The 15,527-nt window shown below is 44.4% G+C and overlaps 1 protein-coding gene across 35 annotated transcripts in view; it reads right to left on the bottom strand.

Annotated features, from left to right (window-relative positions):
- Positions 1 to 15,527, bottom strand: part of ANKRD6 (ankyrin repeat domain 6) — a 181,678-nt gene that overhangs the window by 91,456 nt on the left and 74,695 nt on the right. Inside the window, exon 1 of one of the 35 annotated variants that reach the window (XM_070633609.1) lies at positions 12,487 to 12,635. The exons of 32 other annotated variants lie outside the window; for them this stretch is intronic. The gene's annotated coding sequence lies outside the window, so the exon portion shown is untranslated. Of the gene's footprint in view, positions 1 to 12,486; positions 12,636 to 15,527 lie in introns of those variants that run through there. 2 more of the 35 variants (XM_070633604.1, XM_070633614.1) reach the window with 2 other exon arrangements.

Raw genomic sequence — 15,527 nt, 5'->3', positions numbered from 1 at the left:
AGCAACACACAGCTGCCACAGTATGACAACCACCAGACAGGTGGCGTGGTTCCCTGACTGGGAAACAAACCTGGGCCATGGTGGTGAGAGTGCTGAATCTTAACCAACTAGACCACCAAGGCTGGCTCTGGAGGTTACAGCAATGTCTAATTGCTATAAGAGTTTCTAAATGTTTACTCTGTACTTGTCACAAACCAACACTACGCTACCCTTTGAGAAGTACTGCTCTAGAAGACAATGATGTGATTTCTTCAACAAAAAAAATCTGCAGGAAAAAAAGAGATGGAAGAGAAACCTAGAAATTAAGAAAGACTTAAGTGACTTATCAGGCAACTGCTCTTCCTTGGATTCCAATTAAAATGAACTTAAAACTTTTATGTGACTATCAGAAAAATGTGAATAATTACTGAAGATTTTGTGATATTAAGAAGTGATTGTTAATTTTTGAAAGTGTGATAAAAACATTGTGGATATGTTTTTTAGAAGAGTGCTTTTCGAGATATCAACTGCAATATTCACAGATGAAAGGAATGACATGCTGTCTGGGACTTACCACTAAGTAGCCTGGGACCGGGGGAGAGAGGTACGGATGCCTAGCCATATTGTGAAAATTGCTGAAGCTGAGGGGACCGGTACAGAAGGTCCAGTGTGCTATTCTTTCTACTTTTGTATGTGTTTGAAATGTTTTATAATAAAGTTTTTAAACGATTGAGAAAATACTGAGTGATAAAACCTACCATGAATAACTGGTATTTGATTATTGATCTAAAGACATTCAAAAAATAGGACATATACTATGTACAAATATCCAGGTCATGGATAATGGTTAGTGAAGTGGTGGATTCACTGAAGACCCACAACAACTCTGAGACACCCGTGGTCCTTGACCTCAAGCTTGTTTTAGGGTCATTCTCAATTTTTTTAAACCCAAGTCCCTTACGGTGTTTTCTAAGTATTATAAGTAGTCTGGAAGACGTTTGTTGAGACTTTTTTACTTTGCGTTACAAATATAGGTACCTAGAATATGCATCAACTCTACAGTCTGCCCCCCTTCACGCACACATGCGCGCACACACATTCATACACATCCCCTTTCTCTATTGAACATCACCATTTCAGGAGATCCGTCAGGTTCTAAGTGCCCACAGTTCAAGCCATCTTCAGAAACAGGCTCTCTGAGCTTGAGCTGAAGGAGCAGACTCCCCCTCCACACAGCTCCACCTCAGTGTTAACAGCACCAGCTTGTCCTGCTTCCTCCCTCTTCACTGCCTCTCTGCGCTCAGTTCTTGCTTCCCAAGAAGCTGGTTTCCTCCTTTCAATGCCCAAACCCAACATTTATTCCCTTAAAAGCAGAACTTTAGATTTGAGGCCTAATAAATTCAGCTCACAGATCACGTGTCCTCATAGCTGGATCACACCTTTTCACTAACCCACATTTAAGTTGTTTGACAAAGATATCTAGCTTTTTGTGGTCCAGTCAGCCCCTTAGAGAGGATTAAATTCCTTTGCAGACCAAGGTCTAACTACAGGCATACTGTTCATTTTGTTTAGTCGTCTAAACACTTAACATCTGAATTGACCATGGATTTTGGTTAAAGAATCACTGGCTACTATCTGAAAAATACCAGTGTCCAAACTCTAAAACCTTGTGTGTGTTGTGTGTGTGTGTGTTAGAGGCTGGGGGTGGGGGAGGGTGGAGGTCGGGGGGGATTTGTCTTGGAGCAAGAATGTAAAGTGATATCTTCACAAGTATACAGCCTTACACTCCTCAATGGGGCTTTTCAAAAACCTTGGACAATGTTTGTATGCTCTCCCCACCCCGTCCCCCCAGCCATCCCAACTCGTGTTGAAGTCTTAATCCCCAGTGTGGTGGTATCAGGAGGTGGGGCCTGTGGATACTTAGGTTTAGATGACGTCATGAAGGTGGAGCCCCCATAATTGGATTAGTGCCCTTATAAGAAGAGGAAGAGACCAGAGTCCCGCCCCCACCACCACAATGTGGGCACACAGCAAGAAGGTGGCAGTCGACAAGCCAGGAAAGAGTCCTCACCAAAAAGAGAATCTACTGGCACCATGATCTTGGACTTCCCAGACAACAGAATGGTGGAAAATAAATGTTTGCTGTTTAAGCCACCCTGTCTATGATATTTTGTTATGGTAGCCCAAACCAATGAAGACAGTTGGCTTCAACCCTATTTCAGAAACTATTTAAATTTAACTGCACAAGTAATACATGCATAAATTCTCATAGTAAAATAAAATTCAAATGTGATAGATAAAGCAAAATTCCTCTTGACCACGACCTCCCTTTCACCTCATGTAGGAAACCACATTGCCAGCGTGATGCCATCCCTCCCAGATTATTCCTATGGGCACACACACAAACACACACACTGAAGCACAAAGACACACACTCTTTCTTTTGTGTGTGTGTGTGCATTTTAAAACAAATATATGTATTATTTGCAACTTGCTTTTGAAAAAAACTACTATATTCTCTGGAATACCATAATTTATTTAGGCACACCTTTATTGATAGTCATTTAGGTTGTTTCCAATTCTTTTTTTTTTTTTTAAGATTGGTAACTGATGATAGCTCAGGGCCAATGTTCTTTTTTTCCTCTTCTTCTCCTCCCCAAAGCCCCCAGTACATGGTTGTACATTATATTTGTAGGTCCCTCTAGTTCTGCTCTGTGGAATGCTGCCTCAGCATGGCCTGATGAGCGGCGCTAGGTCCGCCCCCAGGATCCAAACTGGCAAAACCCCAAGCCGCCGAAGCGGAGCACGAACTTAACCACTCGGCCACAGGCCAGCCCTGATTCTTTTTTTTGCCACAAATGATGTTGCAATGAACAAACGTCTCTTTGTGTGCATCACACTCATTTTCAGATGGGTAAATGAAAGTAAAAGAAGCTAACTGCCTTGCCTAGTTTTTCAGCGTGGCCTAGAGCAGGACAGAGGAGACTCATCAGCTGGCTGGATTGCTTTCCAAGCTTCTCCCTACATAACATCAGAGCACTCATTTTGCTTAATCAGTTCTAATGTCTTAAAAAATATATTTAAAAAACTTAGAAATATAATACAATTTATACACACACACGCTTGCACACACACATACATACATACATTCAAGTCAACCTCACGGAGAAGCCTTTGGAGGCAACTCCTACTGGATCAGCTACATTCCTTGAAAAATCCCAGACAAGTCTTTTTCTGCACACCAGGGCCACAGGGAGGACAGCCCCAGCAGCACTTCACCAAGAGCACATTCCTCGGCTCCGAGGCTGGGAGCAGCGCCGCCTCGAGACTCAGGTTCACAGCAGAACACACTCTCCTCCCAGCAGTACCTCCAGCTCTAAGGATACAACTTTCATGTGGCTTTGCAGAGAAGGGGCAGCTGGGAAAACACAAAAGGGCAAAAGCAGCCCCACTGGATGCCAGGTGGACCCCAGTAACAACGACGGCAGGAATGATAAGAGAGCTAACGCTGACTGAGCTTTTTACCCTAGTCACGTATCATAGGGATGTCTTCCCTTAATCCTCTTGACAACACAAGGGTTTGGCCCTATGATTACCCACATTTCATAGATGAGGAAATAGACTACAGAGAGGTCAGCCACTTAATCGGGATTGCACACGGCTAAGCCGGGGTCAGGGTGCGAACCTGGGCTGTCAAGTTCCAGGGCAACGCTCTGAACCACGGAGGGAAGCTGCTCCCTGGCTCCAGGGAGGCGTCCCACTCTCCATGTTAGGCCAAGTATAGGACAACTTCCGTGGCGTTCTTTCAGAAGAAATGCATGTTTGACTTAAATGTGCCCTGCATACAGTCTGTGGGGCAAGGCCCTAAATTACTGGTCACTGCTGCCAGGTCACAGCTCTGCAGAGCTGTCCGCCGAACGGGGGCGTATCCCACGGACTTTACCGCCAGGCCCAGGGCAGGAGGGCAGTCAAACAACCACACATGCATCACGTTCCATACTTATCAGGGAAACCCAAAGCACAAATTCCTGTCTTTGCACTGATCTTTCTATGTATGCGTATGTTTTAAACTCTCATTTATTTTAATCTTATTGTCTCAGTTGTCAAAATACAGTGGCTGGGGAAACACACAGTCTGAAGTAGTAGAGGTTTTCCAAACCAAGCATTTTTTCCCAGAGTGGTTAATTCTGAGAAATTTTACCCTGTTTATACTGCAGGCATTCGGGGTTTACTACTTACGGACTCCTAACGAAAGCCAAAGATTTACATTAGGGGGCACACTTCTCCCCATTTCCTAAATCAAGATGTCCTGAGACATCACGGAGGAATTCAAATATTATTACTTACATTAAAATCAAGCTAATCATAAGGAAGTTTTAAATATACATTCAGTTTTAATGAACTTGATTAAGGCAGCGATTGGGGAACCTTACTCTTGTTTAAGATTTTCAATGCCTCCTTCTCTTTTCCCTAAAGAAGCTATGTGCTCTACTTAGCTGAACTGGGAGTCCAAAGAGAGTCCTGCTAACGGTTTGTCAGGTGCTTGTAAAGGCTTCCATTTCCACCTGCCAAGTGCACTCGCAAAGCCAGGTAGGCGGGGCGGGGACGGGGAGTTCTCAGGCATTAGCTCCCTAAGTCTACAGTGTCTTCAGTGATCCAAACACACTAGCTGCCTCCCTCTCCCAAGGTCACACGCTTCATCTCATTACTGACTCCTATTTTCTGCACAACAGTCAACACCATGTGATATGATCTTCTTCATTAATTAATTACTTGCGTGTTGTCTCCAGTCACCCCATTCTGTGGGAGCTCTAAGAGAGCAGCTGCCTTTTCCATGTTCACCACTTTACCCCCAAGCCTGTAACAGTCCCCGGGCACAGCAACACTTATAAATATTTGTTGAATGAATGAATGAATCAGTTGGATGTGAGATGTGTAGTCAAGAATGTAAAAATAGGATCTAAAGATTGTTCTAAACAATAGCTCTATTCACCAATAAGTACTTGACAAGCTCACTGGTTAGGAGAAAGAATAGGCCAGAAATCTTCATTCCTCCCCACTCCCCACTCTGGAGTGGGAGGCACACAAGCTTTCTCTTTTAACCTACGCTATCTTTCATGTTCAGAAAAAACTTTTCCATAAAACAGGTTTTCAACTTTTCTCTTTTTTTTGGCAAAGGCAACAACCACAAAGTAATTACAGGCTTTACACCTAACAGGATCATAAATTAATTGAAAAGCTTTGTACTTCGCACAACTCATCTCTCCTCCGACTGTCAGCAAGAATCTGTTAGGGAGGCAACACGATATCAGCTCTGTGGTTACGGACAAATGCTTCAAGTCAGCCATAAAATCGTCTGATTGTCTTGAAAAATTAAACTCTTTTACAGCAGAGCCAAATTTGGCTGCATTATGAATACTGTGACTTGGTATAGGAAAAAAAAGACCCGCTCCCTCATCTGGGGAATTAATTCCTCCAGGGCATCAGTTCGTAATTTAACACGATGAAACAGACATTTAGCTAACAACGCCCCCATACCCTGGGAAAGCAGATGTTATTTCCAAGTCATCCTGGGAAGACACACAGCCTCAAAACATACACGTATATACTGGATTTCAGAAAACCAAATCTTACTATTTATTGGCACCAGGGACTATCTGACTCCTCCTCCACACCTCCCCAGGTCACTGAGATGCCAGCTCGGAGAATCTGGCTGACCCCACACACCCCCACTAGGTCGAGCTAAGTGGAAGACAGGGAGAGATGGCTGCTTTTTGGAGAGTACAGTGCTCACAGAGAAGCATCTCTCCACACACGCTCACTCGTGGTGGCTGGAGGCAAGGGGTTCTTGTACCGACTAGGGTAACTTCAAGGAGGAGAGAGCAGCATTCTGTTCCTCAATTGGACATCTACTTGGCCAGCAGACTTGCTAACTTGCCCCTATTTACTGGGGCAGAGGAACAGAGAACTGAAGGTGGTCCAGAGAAGACCACAGGGTGAAGAGGGGACCAGCCCAAGTCCCAGAGACAGATGCAAGTGGATCCTCCAGAGTAAATACCGGGAGGCAGGGAACACCGTGGGGCAGGGCAGTTAAGGGCTACCGACCTCATCAGGTTGCTGTAAGCTGCCAAAAGAACAAAATAGTGCCTGACCCTTATTAAGCGCCGCAAGTGCTTGTGGTTATGTTTCTTATTATTTTATTTGAAGCCCTGATTCTATAGGACTAGTGACGTGACTTTGGGCAAGTCCCTAACCTCCGTGGGCCTCAGTCTGTAAAAGTGAAGATGACGACAGTATTTACTTCACAGGGTTGTATCTGTGTATGTTAAGAGCCTGTACCTTGTAAGCTTGTAATACAGTGTAAACTTTCAACACATTCATTCATTCATTCATTCACTGGATGATCGGCTGGTAAATGCCAGGCCTATAACAAACCAGATATGCTCCCTGTCCTTGTGGAGCTTAAAGTCTAGTGGGGAAGGCCAACACTGAACAAGTAACTCCAAGTGTGATACTAAAGGGAAGTTCAGTGTGCTCTGGCAACATATTCTGAAGAAATGAACCTAGCCCAGGAGAAGAGGGAAGTTCCCCTAAAGGAAGTGTAATTTCAGCTGACACATCATGGATGAATAAGAACAGGCCAGACGAAAAGCACTCCAGGCGGCATAAACAGCATGTGCAAAGGCCCAGAGTCCAGCATTAGCAAAGCACATTAGAAAAGTAGGAAGAAGTCCAGTGTGGGCAAATGACAAAAAGCAAAGGGGGAGTGCAATGGTTAATTTTATGTGTCAACTTGACTGGGCCATATAGGGTGTAGAGATATTCCATCAAACATTATTCTGGATGTTTCTGTGAGGTTCTTTTTGGATGAGGTCAACATTTTAATCAGTGGTCTTTGAGTAATTTGAGTGGTCTTTGAGATTGCCCTCCATCATGTGGGTGGGTCTCACCCAATCAGTTGAAGGCCTGAATAGAACGAAAAGACCAGCCTCCCCCAAGCAAGAGAGAATCCTCCAGCAGACTGCCTTTGGACATCATGTGCAACATCTGCTCTTTCTGGTTCTCCAGCAGATGGCCTTGGGACTGAAACTGAAACAGCCTCTCTCCTGGGTCTCCAGCCTGCTGGCCCAACCTGCACATTTTGGACTTGCCAGCCTCCATAATCACATGAGCCAATTCCTTGTACTAAATCTCCTTCCACATATATATCCAGCCCATCAGTCTGTCTCTCTGGAGAACCTGACTTATACAGGGAGTAAGGAGAGACGAGGTAGTGTTGAGGGTAGAGACCACCCAAAGGTCCAGTGATCCCAGTGGATAAAGCACAGGATGTGAGGGCAAGGAAGGGGTATGGGGCAATGGTGAGCCCTGGGAGAGGAAGTCCCATGACCAGATCTGTGATTTTTAAATGGTCTGCCGTGCTGCAGCATGAAGAGTGAAGGCTTGGATTGGGAAGGATGGGGAGACGCCGAAAAAGAAGGATCCACGAAATATCGAGAAGTTTTGACCACATGGTTGGATAGCAAAGTGTTTTTTTCCATGCAAAAAGGAGATAAAGCATCCTGCAATTCTCCTTCAAGGAAAGTAGCTGCTAGCACATGGATTCATTCATCTTCCAACTTGAACATATTTATTTGCCCGTACCTTCCATTCTGTTGATTCCTCTATCTCCCTTTCTCAGCCCAACAGTGACACTACTGTGAAAACAGGAGCCAAGAGGAGGAACAGATCAGGAAAGTTTGGCTGAATTCCCAGACAGGAGTGCACCTTCCCGCCCACCGGGGAGGTGGATGCGAGGTCACAGGCCCACAAGGCGGCCTCTCATTCCCACAGACGCAGCTCCTGGGGCGTGCCACGATCCTGATGGACCAGGTATCCTTCCCTTGCAACTCCTAGAGCAAACTGAGGACAACGAGGCCTCCCACGAGTCCCATGATTGCATTCTGTGTATGCTGCACGGGTGTGTGGTGAAAACAAACCCAACCATCTTTTGGGCTTGTCGTTTAGTGTAGAATTGACATTCAGATGTAGAAATTTAAGAAACAGATTTGTTCCTCAAAGCAAACCTCTGTGATTTTTAAATGGCCTGTGGCTGTGCAGAATGAGGACGGAGGGATGGGACAATGGTGGAGCCAGGAAATACTGATGTGGGCTGTTTCCAGAACTTCTCCACAACCCACAAGGTAAGACTTTCAGAGTCAGGTTACACATTCATGTTGGGAACATTTTCAAAGCAAGCCCTCCTGGCCAAGTGTGCCACATTCTTCATTTCTTGCTCCCACTGGGGCCCTTCCTGCTGGCCTTGCCAGGCCCCGAGCTGGAGCACTGTGAGTGGCTGGCCTGATGCTGTCCAGGCACAGCACAAAGTGAAGACCACTGATGGTCTGTCTCTCAGGAAGTAAACTGGGCTACTTAACTTCCTGCTGCCACTCAAAGAGCGTTTCTCACCTAAAGTCACCACAGAATCAAAACCAAAAGTGGATTCCCAAACAGCGCTTCCCGTATAATATTAAGATAGCCTAGGAGCCCTCGCCCCATGCTCAATTCGGGAAATGGTAACGGGGTCAGTTTCCCTGCAGAATCTGAACTGCTGAGAAATGGACAGGCTCCCAGCAGGCCCTCTCTAGCTGGGGCCACGGCTGCAGTTTGAGGAGCGACGTTTCAGAGGCTGCAGATGAGACTACCCGGGCTGGCAGCTGCCACCGCTCTCTCCTCCTGAGGTTCACAGTGAAACGGTGTTGGGGCAAAGCTCAAAGGAAGAACAGAAAGCTCAGAACTCCCACTTCCTCAGTTCATGGATGTTTAACTGACTTGGCCCTCCAGACGTCAGCACCAGGGCTTATGGGAAACAGGACGGGGCAGACCCTCCAATCACTCAACACCCTCCAAAACCTGTCGTAACCAGAGGGTACGCATGCACCTGCACACACACATACGCAATTATCACCGCAGAAGCAAACCAGCAGCTCATGGCAGCAAGAGGTTGCTGCAGGAAATATTAAAAGTACATAAAAACTACAGGATGGAAATGCTGGTTTCCCAGTGAGACATGACAGGAGGAAGTACAACCTACCGCCCTTTGAGCGCCCTCAGGCTAAGGGTGCAAGTCTCTAGGGAGGCAGCCTGGGCACAGGTGCTCATTTTTAATTTTCTTAAAACAGAGCAGAAAGAGCTGCTGTGGGTGCATCAGCTGAGCTGAGGGCATTTACCCCCCCTGCTGAAGGTTGTAATGCCACTCCTGCTATTCTGGCTCCTCTTACAGAGGGTGAAAATCACATGAACTGGCATCACTCACCTTTCAACCAACGGCATATGAGCTAATTTCATTACAGAAACATGTTTTGTAGCCAAACGGACGGCACCATGACCAGACACCAGAGCTAAAAGAACATAGTTATTAGCATTCCTCTTTGATATCAGACTATCAACTCAGCCAAAAAAGGTTCATTCATGCTGTAAATTCCTTAGGGTAGTGACGTCAACATATTCACGACTGCACGCTCAGCACTAACACAGTAGTGTCCTAAGTGACTGTAGAACGAATAAATGAAACTGTATTCTCCAGCTGCTATGGAAACAGCACAGAGAAGTGTGGGGCTGGCAGCCTGGCCACGCCACAAACCCTGCTACAGCAAACCTTTCACAGGATCACTTCCGTCACTTGCAGCGAAGAACAGAGGTGACGCTGGACTTACAGTGAAAATGGAGGACTCCAGATCCAGAAGGACTTATAGCTCTTCTCTGGGCAGGATAAGAATGAGTTATTAAGATGATAAACATAAAAAGAATTGTCCCCCTGTGGCCACAGATCAGAAACTCTGAGCTCTTCTTATAAAAAGTTCAGAGCTTGGTTTTGTCACTTTTTGTGATGTATCTAAGTAGACATACCCCTCAAAAGAACCTGAAGGTCTTCCAACCACAAGCTGGTCCAATAACAGGAAATGCCTTCTTGAAACATCTTCTCTTTAGATCCCCTGCATGAGACTTTGAAGGCAAATTCCCTCTCTATCTTTACCAAGAGCCCCCCTTCCCCTGGCCCCTCCCACGAAGACAGCTGCTCTCCAATGCAAAGAAGCAAACAGCCTCTCAGAGAGAAAAGGGAAGATGCGAATCTTGTCCAACACAAAACTGACAGCCTGAGAGTGCCACACCCCTTACACGCCCTCTGCTGAGGCCACAATCCAGTCCTTCGGCACATGTTAACACACTGGGAGTTTACTAAGTGAGGTAAGACAACAGCCTGAAGAGGCTGCTCCAGCTCTCGGGGGAAATTTGCTGCCTTCATCTCACCTAGGTGGACCCACGGATGCAGGTCATCCTTGCGTCGCTGATAGGATCGCCCGTGACCTGGAGCAATCCTGAGTCCCTGCACCTTGGACTCCCTGACATGCCGAAGGCTGGATCTCAGGAGGGTTGTGGCAGGGCTTTGGGCCACTAGAATTCATCCCTTCCTCCCCTTAGGCAGTGCCTTTCAGGGCCAGACACCAAAGACCAGGAAGACTGCAAGTCTAAATGGGTAAAGCTCAGGTCAGGAGACCCTCCCCGCTAATCTCTTCCGGAAGAAAAGAAAAAAAAATTCTATGAGAAATTTCTCGAACCAAGAGATGTTACTCCCTAATCTTCTGGGGCTGCCCTAGAAAAACTTCCCAGGCCACTGGTGTGTACTGCTGACCCAGGAAGCTAGAATCCCTTCCCCGGATTTTGCAAAGCATAAGAGTAAGCCCTGTTAAAATGAGAGAGACGCGCCCAACAGGGCTGACAAACAACTCCCAACGCAGAAGGGTGTTGGTTTGTTTTATGACCTGTCAGGAAGGGTCATCACAAAAGAAAACAGTTCAGTATTTACCAGGGGAAGGGGGGTGGGGAGTGGGCACAGGGGGTGAAGGGGGGCACTTATGTGGTGACAGACAAGAAATAATGTACCACTGAAATCTCACATTGATGTAAACTATTATGAACTCAATTTAAAAAAAAAAGTTCTCTGGTGCCCTTGGTGGCCAATTACCCTGGCCAGCTGCAACTAGTGATCTACTTTAATCATTATAGAGTAGCCTGTTGTGTAATTTGTTATTAATGGAATTATACAGAACGTACTCTTTTGTGTCTGGTTTCTTTTGCTCAGGACAACATTTCTGAGATTCATCCATATTTTTGTTCATTTTTAGTGCCACGTGATATTCTACTGTATGGATAAACTACAATGTGTTTATCCATTCTCCTGTTCATGACATTCGGTCTGCTTCTAGTTTTAGGCTATTGTGAATAAAGCTGCTATGAACATTCCTGTAAAAAAAAAAAAAAAAAGATGGGTCATCGCAGTTTCAAGATGACACCCCCAACAGTATTTCATTTCTTTTTTTTATTGAGATATAACTGACATTATATTATTTTCAGCATTTCACTTCTTAGTCTTCCCTTCAGCAGGTCTTGAGGGAAGACCTCTCAAGGCTCTGCCGGAAGCCATTTGGCGGTTGATTCTTATTCTATGAAGCCCTTTTCCTTTGACCATTCGGAGATGGAATTGAGCTCCTCAAGCTTCACACCAGCCCCAGCAACAGCCTGGAGTAGGCCTATGGTGGCTGCCTGCCCTACAGCAGAGCTCTGCTGACTGGAGCTTCTCCAAAGCATCTCCCAGGGAGCCCCCTCCCGTGGCTTAGACGCTAACACATCACGTAGACATTCTTCTAGGCCAGAAGTGAACTAGATTCAGGACCATGAACGGCAGGCTCTGAAAACAGGCCCTAGGTTTTTCTGTCTACACTGATAGGGAATTCTTTCTGGGGAAATGCACAAACTGATACCAAGGCATTTCAATTGTCAACACAGGCCAAAGAGCTTACACTGGAGCCTCAAAGGATATTATTAAAAGCACAGGATATAAGACAACGTACATATAATATGCAAATTTTGTTTTGAAAAATCAATATGTATTATAAATGCACAGAAGAGATACTGAAAGGGTTTACATCAAATAAATAATGCTACTCCCTCGGAGATCAGATTGGGTGACTTCTTTTTGTATGTGTGCTTATATATTTTCTCAAGATTTTCTACAATAAAAATACTTATGTAATGAGAAAAAACACATTACTTTTACAAAGAAAAATAGATCTGATTTATCCAATTCCTTCCAGCCCCAAGGCAACCACCCTAGTCCAAGCCCTGCTCATTTCTGCCTTAAACCAAAAATTCCTCTCGGCTCTCACTTGGCTCAACACCACTGCCTGCCAACCAGACTTGTTTTACTTTCTCTGGCTTCTTCTCACTGAGGCCAGAGTGCTCTCCTAAAACATAAATCTGATTATGTCACTTCCATTCTTAAAACCTTTCACAGCATACTGGTTGTGCTCAGGATAAAATTCACAATTCTTAACAGGTTGGAGGCCAGCTGGCCCCTTCGCACCAGCCTCACCTCTTCGGACTCAGTGTGCCCTCAAGTCCTGCCTTGTCAACATGCCATTTCCTCCATCTGGAACCCTCCCTCCTCTTAGTTTAATTCTCACTCACCTCTGAAGCCTGAATCTAGATGTTGCTTCCCCAGGGAGACCTACCCTGACCAGCTAGGCCAGGTTTCTTGCGGGTTTCTTCTCATGACTCTGATCAGACTTGTAATTACTTGTTTAACATCTGTCTCCTGGCTGGACTGTGAGTTCCACAAGAAAAAGGACCTTTGGAGCCCCAGCTTGGCACAGAGTAGGGGCTCGATAAACAGTGAATTTGAATACTTCTTCAAAAATAAACTTCTGAAAACCAGGGCAACATTAAATAAAATCTCTGTATTTGTCAGCATATCTCCTGTGATATTTCAAGAATTACATTTTAAAAGAAGAGAATGTGGGAGGACAAACATTTATTGTGCCCATTTTTCCTGTATCTACATATCTACTGTTCTCCTCTAAGACAAAACACACAAGCGCTATCATAAGGAAAGCTAAAATCATTGGCTGCCTTTTAAAAACATGCAGCATTCTTGTTCGCACAAAACAAGAAGGGGCTGGGCTCCCTCACCCTTCACTCTGCCGCCTAGAACTCAAAGTCCAAAGGAGGACTTCCAAGCTCATCTGGCCATCTGGACACCAGGTCCCGCCTGGCTCAGTAAACCACTAATAATCCAGGAAATAGTGATGCGAACTGTCGACAGAAGACCATTTTGATATGACCTTGGGTCCTTATCTTCCTCATCCTTTGTGGTTGAGCTGTGGTTATTGCTAAGATATTTTATGAGTGTTTGCTATTTGTTGGGATGCTGACAGATTTGCAGCGGAGCATATGCAGCATGTCCCTCTTCCTGCATATGTGGAGGGACCTGCCTGATGATACTGTGGGCCGTGCAACAGACTAGACGGCTGTAGGCTGCAGGGCTTTCAAGAAAATGAAAAGAGGTACCCAATTTCCTCTTACACTTACAGCTTGAGTTCATTTTCCAACCCTTCCCCCAAATTCTTACTAGGAAAGTCAATTACCCACATGCAAAATATCACACGATCCAAGAATCATTTCTGTTTGGATGGAGGTGCATTCTATTATTTTCTCATTTAACAGATAGCCTTTCTAAGGAGATGATTATGCACTTTCCTTAAACCCTGCTCCAGTTCATGGTACAGAAACAGTTTACACCACAATCTATTTATTTTTCATTCAAAAGATATTCATCAAGAATTTAAAATATGCCAGGCAGTGTACTAGGAACTAGTACCATCTGAAGGCCCAAGACGCTCAAATTCATCTCTCTATTCCAAATCTCTCCTCCAAACTCCTGAGCCATGTATCCAACTTCCTACTAATCATTTCCACACGGATGTCGCAAAGGAACCTCAACTCTGCAAGTCTAAGACCAAACTCATCTTTCTCCATCCTAGTCTCCTTCACTGTTCCTTTTGCAGCAGCTCTGCAAGTCTTAAAAATCTGAACTCAGCCTTGAAGTTTCCCTTTTCCCCTTCCCTCTGCTGAATGCTTCAATCCGTCACCACTGCATCCTGATGCCCTTGCTTTTGACATCTCTCTCACATCCCTCTCTACTACCACACCAGAATCCCAACTGGCACTGTGTCTGGCCTGGGTTTCTGCCATAGTTTCCTAATTAACCAGCTTGAATCTACTGGTGCTCCTTCTGATCTTTTCTCCACAGTACAACCAGAGTGATATTCATTCTGTGAATCAAAGCCAGTCTCATCATTGCTTAAAAGCCTTCAATAGCATTATGCTAAGTGAGATAAGTGAGAAAGAGAAAGATAAATATTGCATGATCTCACTTACATGTGGAATCTAAAAAAGCCAAACCCATAGAAATAGAGACTAGAACGGTGGTTGCCAGGGGCAATCAGTCTAAACATAGGTATGATGTAGAGTATCTCTACTGCAACAAAATATCTAACGACAGGCTACTGAGGATGTCTCATGTACACCGTAATGCCATTTATGATCTGATTACTTACGTAACTGAAATATGACAGAGTCTGATGATCCTTCTTGTCACAAATTGGAACATCAAATTTTCCATCTTATAATTTTTTAAACGTATCTGTAGAAGTAACAAGGGCACCCCGAATCCCTCTTCCATTCCATAAATAGGAAGACATTTAATCATAATGAAGTGCAAACTTCTCTGTCTCATCTGCAAAGCCCACTGCCACCCAAGACCAATGTTAATGCCTTTCTAGTCCAGAAAGAAATTAACCAAAATATTTGGGTTATATTCTGAAGCAGTTTATTGCTTAGTAACTACTTAGTGCTTTACGAGCACATAAAGTAGAAAATAAAATCTGAAATATATATAATTTTTAAAAATCTGTAAAATGGCCAAAATGTCCATCAATAGCAGAAGGGAAAAATAAATATATAGCAATGCAAATCAATAAGCTGTGACTCCCTATAACCACACGGATGAATCACAAACATCCTTCTTAGCAGGAGCAGCCAGACACAGAAAGGACGCACTGTATGATTCTCCTGATAGAAAATTCAGAAACAGGCAAAACCAACCTGTTGTATTAGATGTCAAGAGAGCGATTTAGGGAGAAAGGCAGGCAGGGATCAGGAGGGACGTCACGCAGCCTCCTGGCTGCTGGCAGCATCCAATTTCCTGATCTGGACGGTAGTTACGTGAATATATTCACTTTGTCAAAATGTATCCATCTGTATGTTCATGATTTGTGCACTTTCAGTTTGTATATTATATTTAAGTGAAAAAATTTTAAAAGGCTTTACACCTATGGATCTGGATTTTCTGAGGGAAACCACTCACTTTTCTAAGAAAATAAAGAAAACAAGAATTATTACTCTCCGCAGATTAGCTGAGAAATCTCCCCCAATCAGTATCTTTGATTAAAATTGACATTGATGATTCAACATAGTAGTGGAGGTGTTGGCCAGAGCAATTCGGCAGGAAAAAGAAATAAAAGGAATCCAAATAGGTAATGAAGAAGTAAAACTCTTGCTCTTTGCAGATGACATGATCTTATATACAGAAAACCCCAAAGAATCCATAGAAAAACTATTAGAAATAATCAACAACTACAGCAAAGTAGCAGGGTATAAAATTAATGTGC

The sequence above is a fragment of the Equus przewalskii genome, chromosome 9, assembly GCF_037783145.1.
Source record: "Equus przewalskii isolate Varuska chromosome 9, EquPr2, whole genome shotgun sequence".
Lineage (NCBI taxonomy): Eukaryota > Metazoa > Chordata > Mammalia > Perissodactyla > Equidae > Equus > Equus przewalskii.
This window is presented reverse-complemented; position numbering and strand designations above follow the sequence as displayed.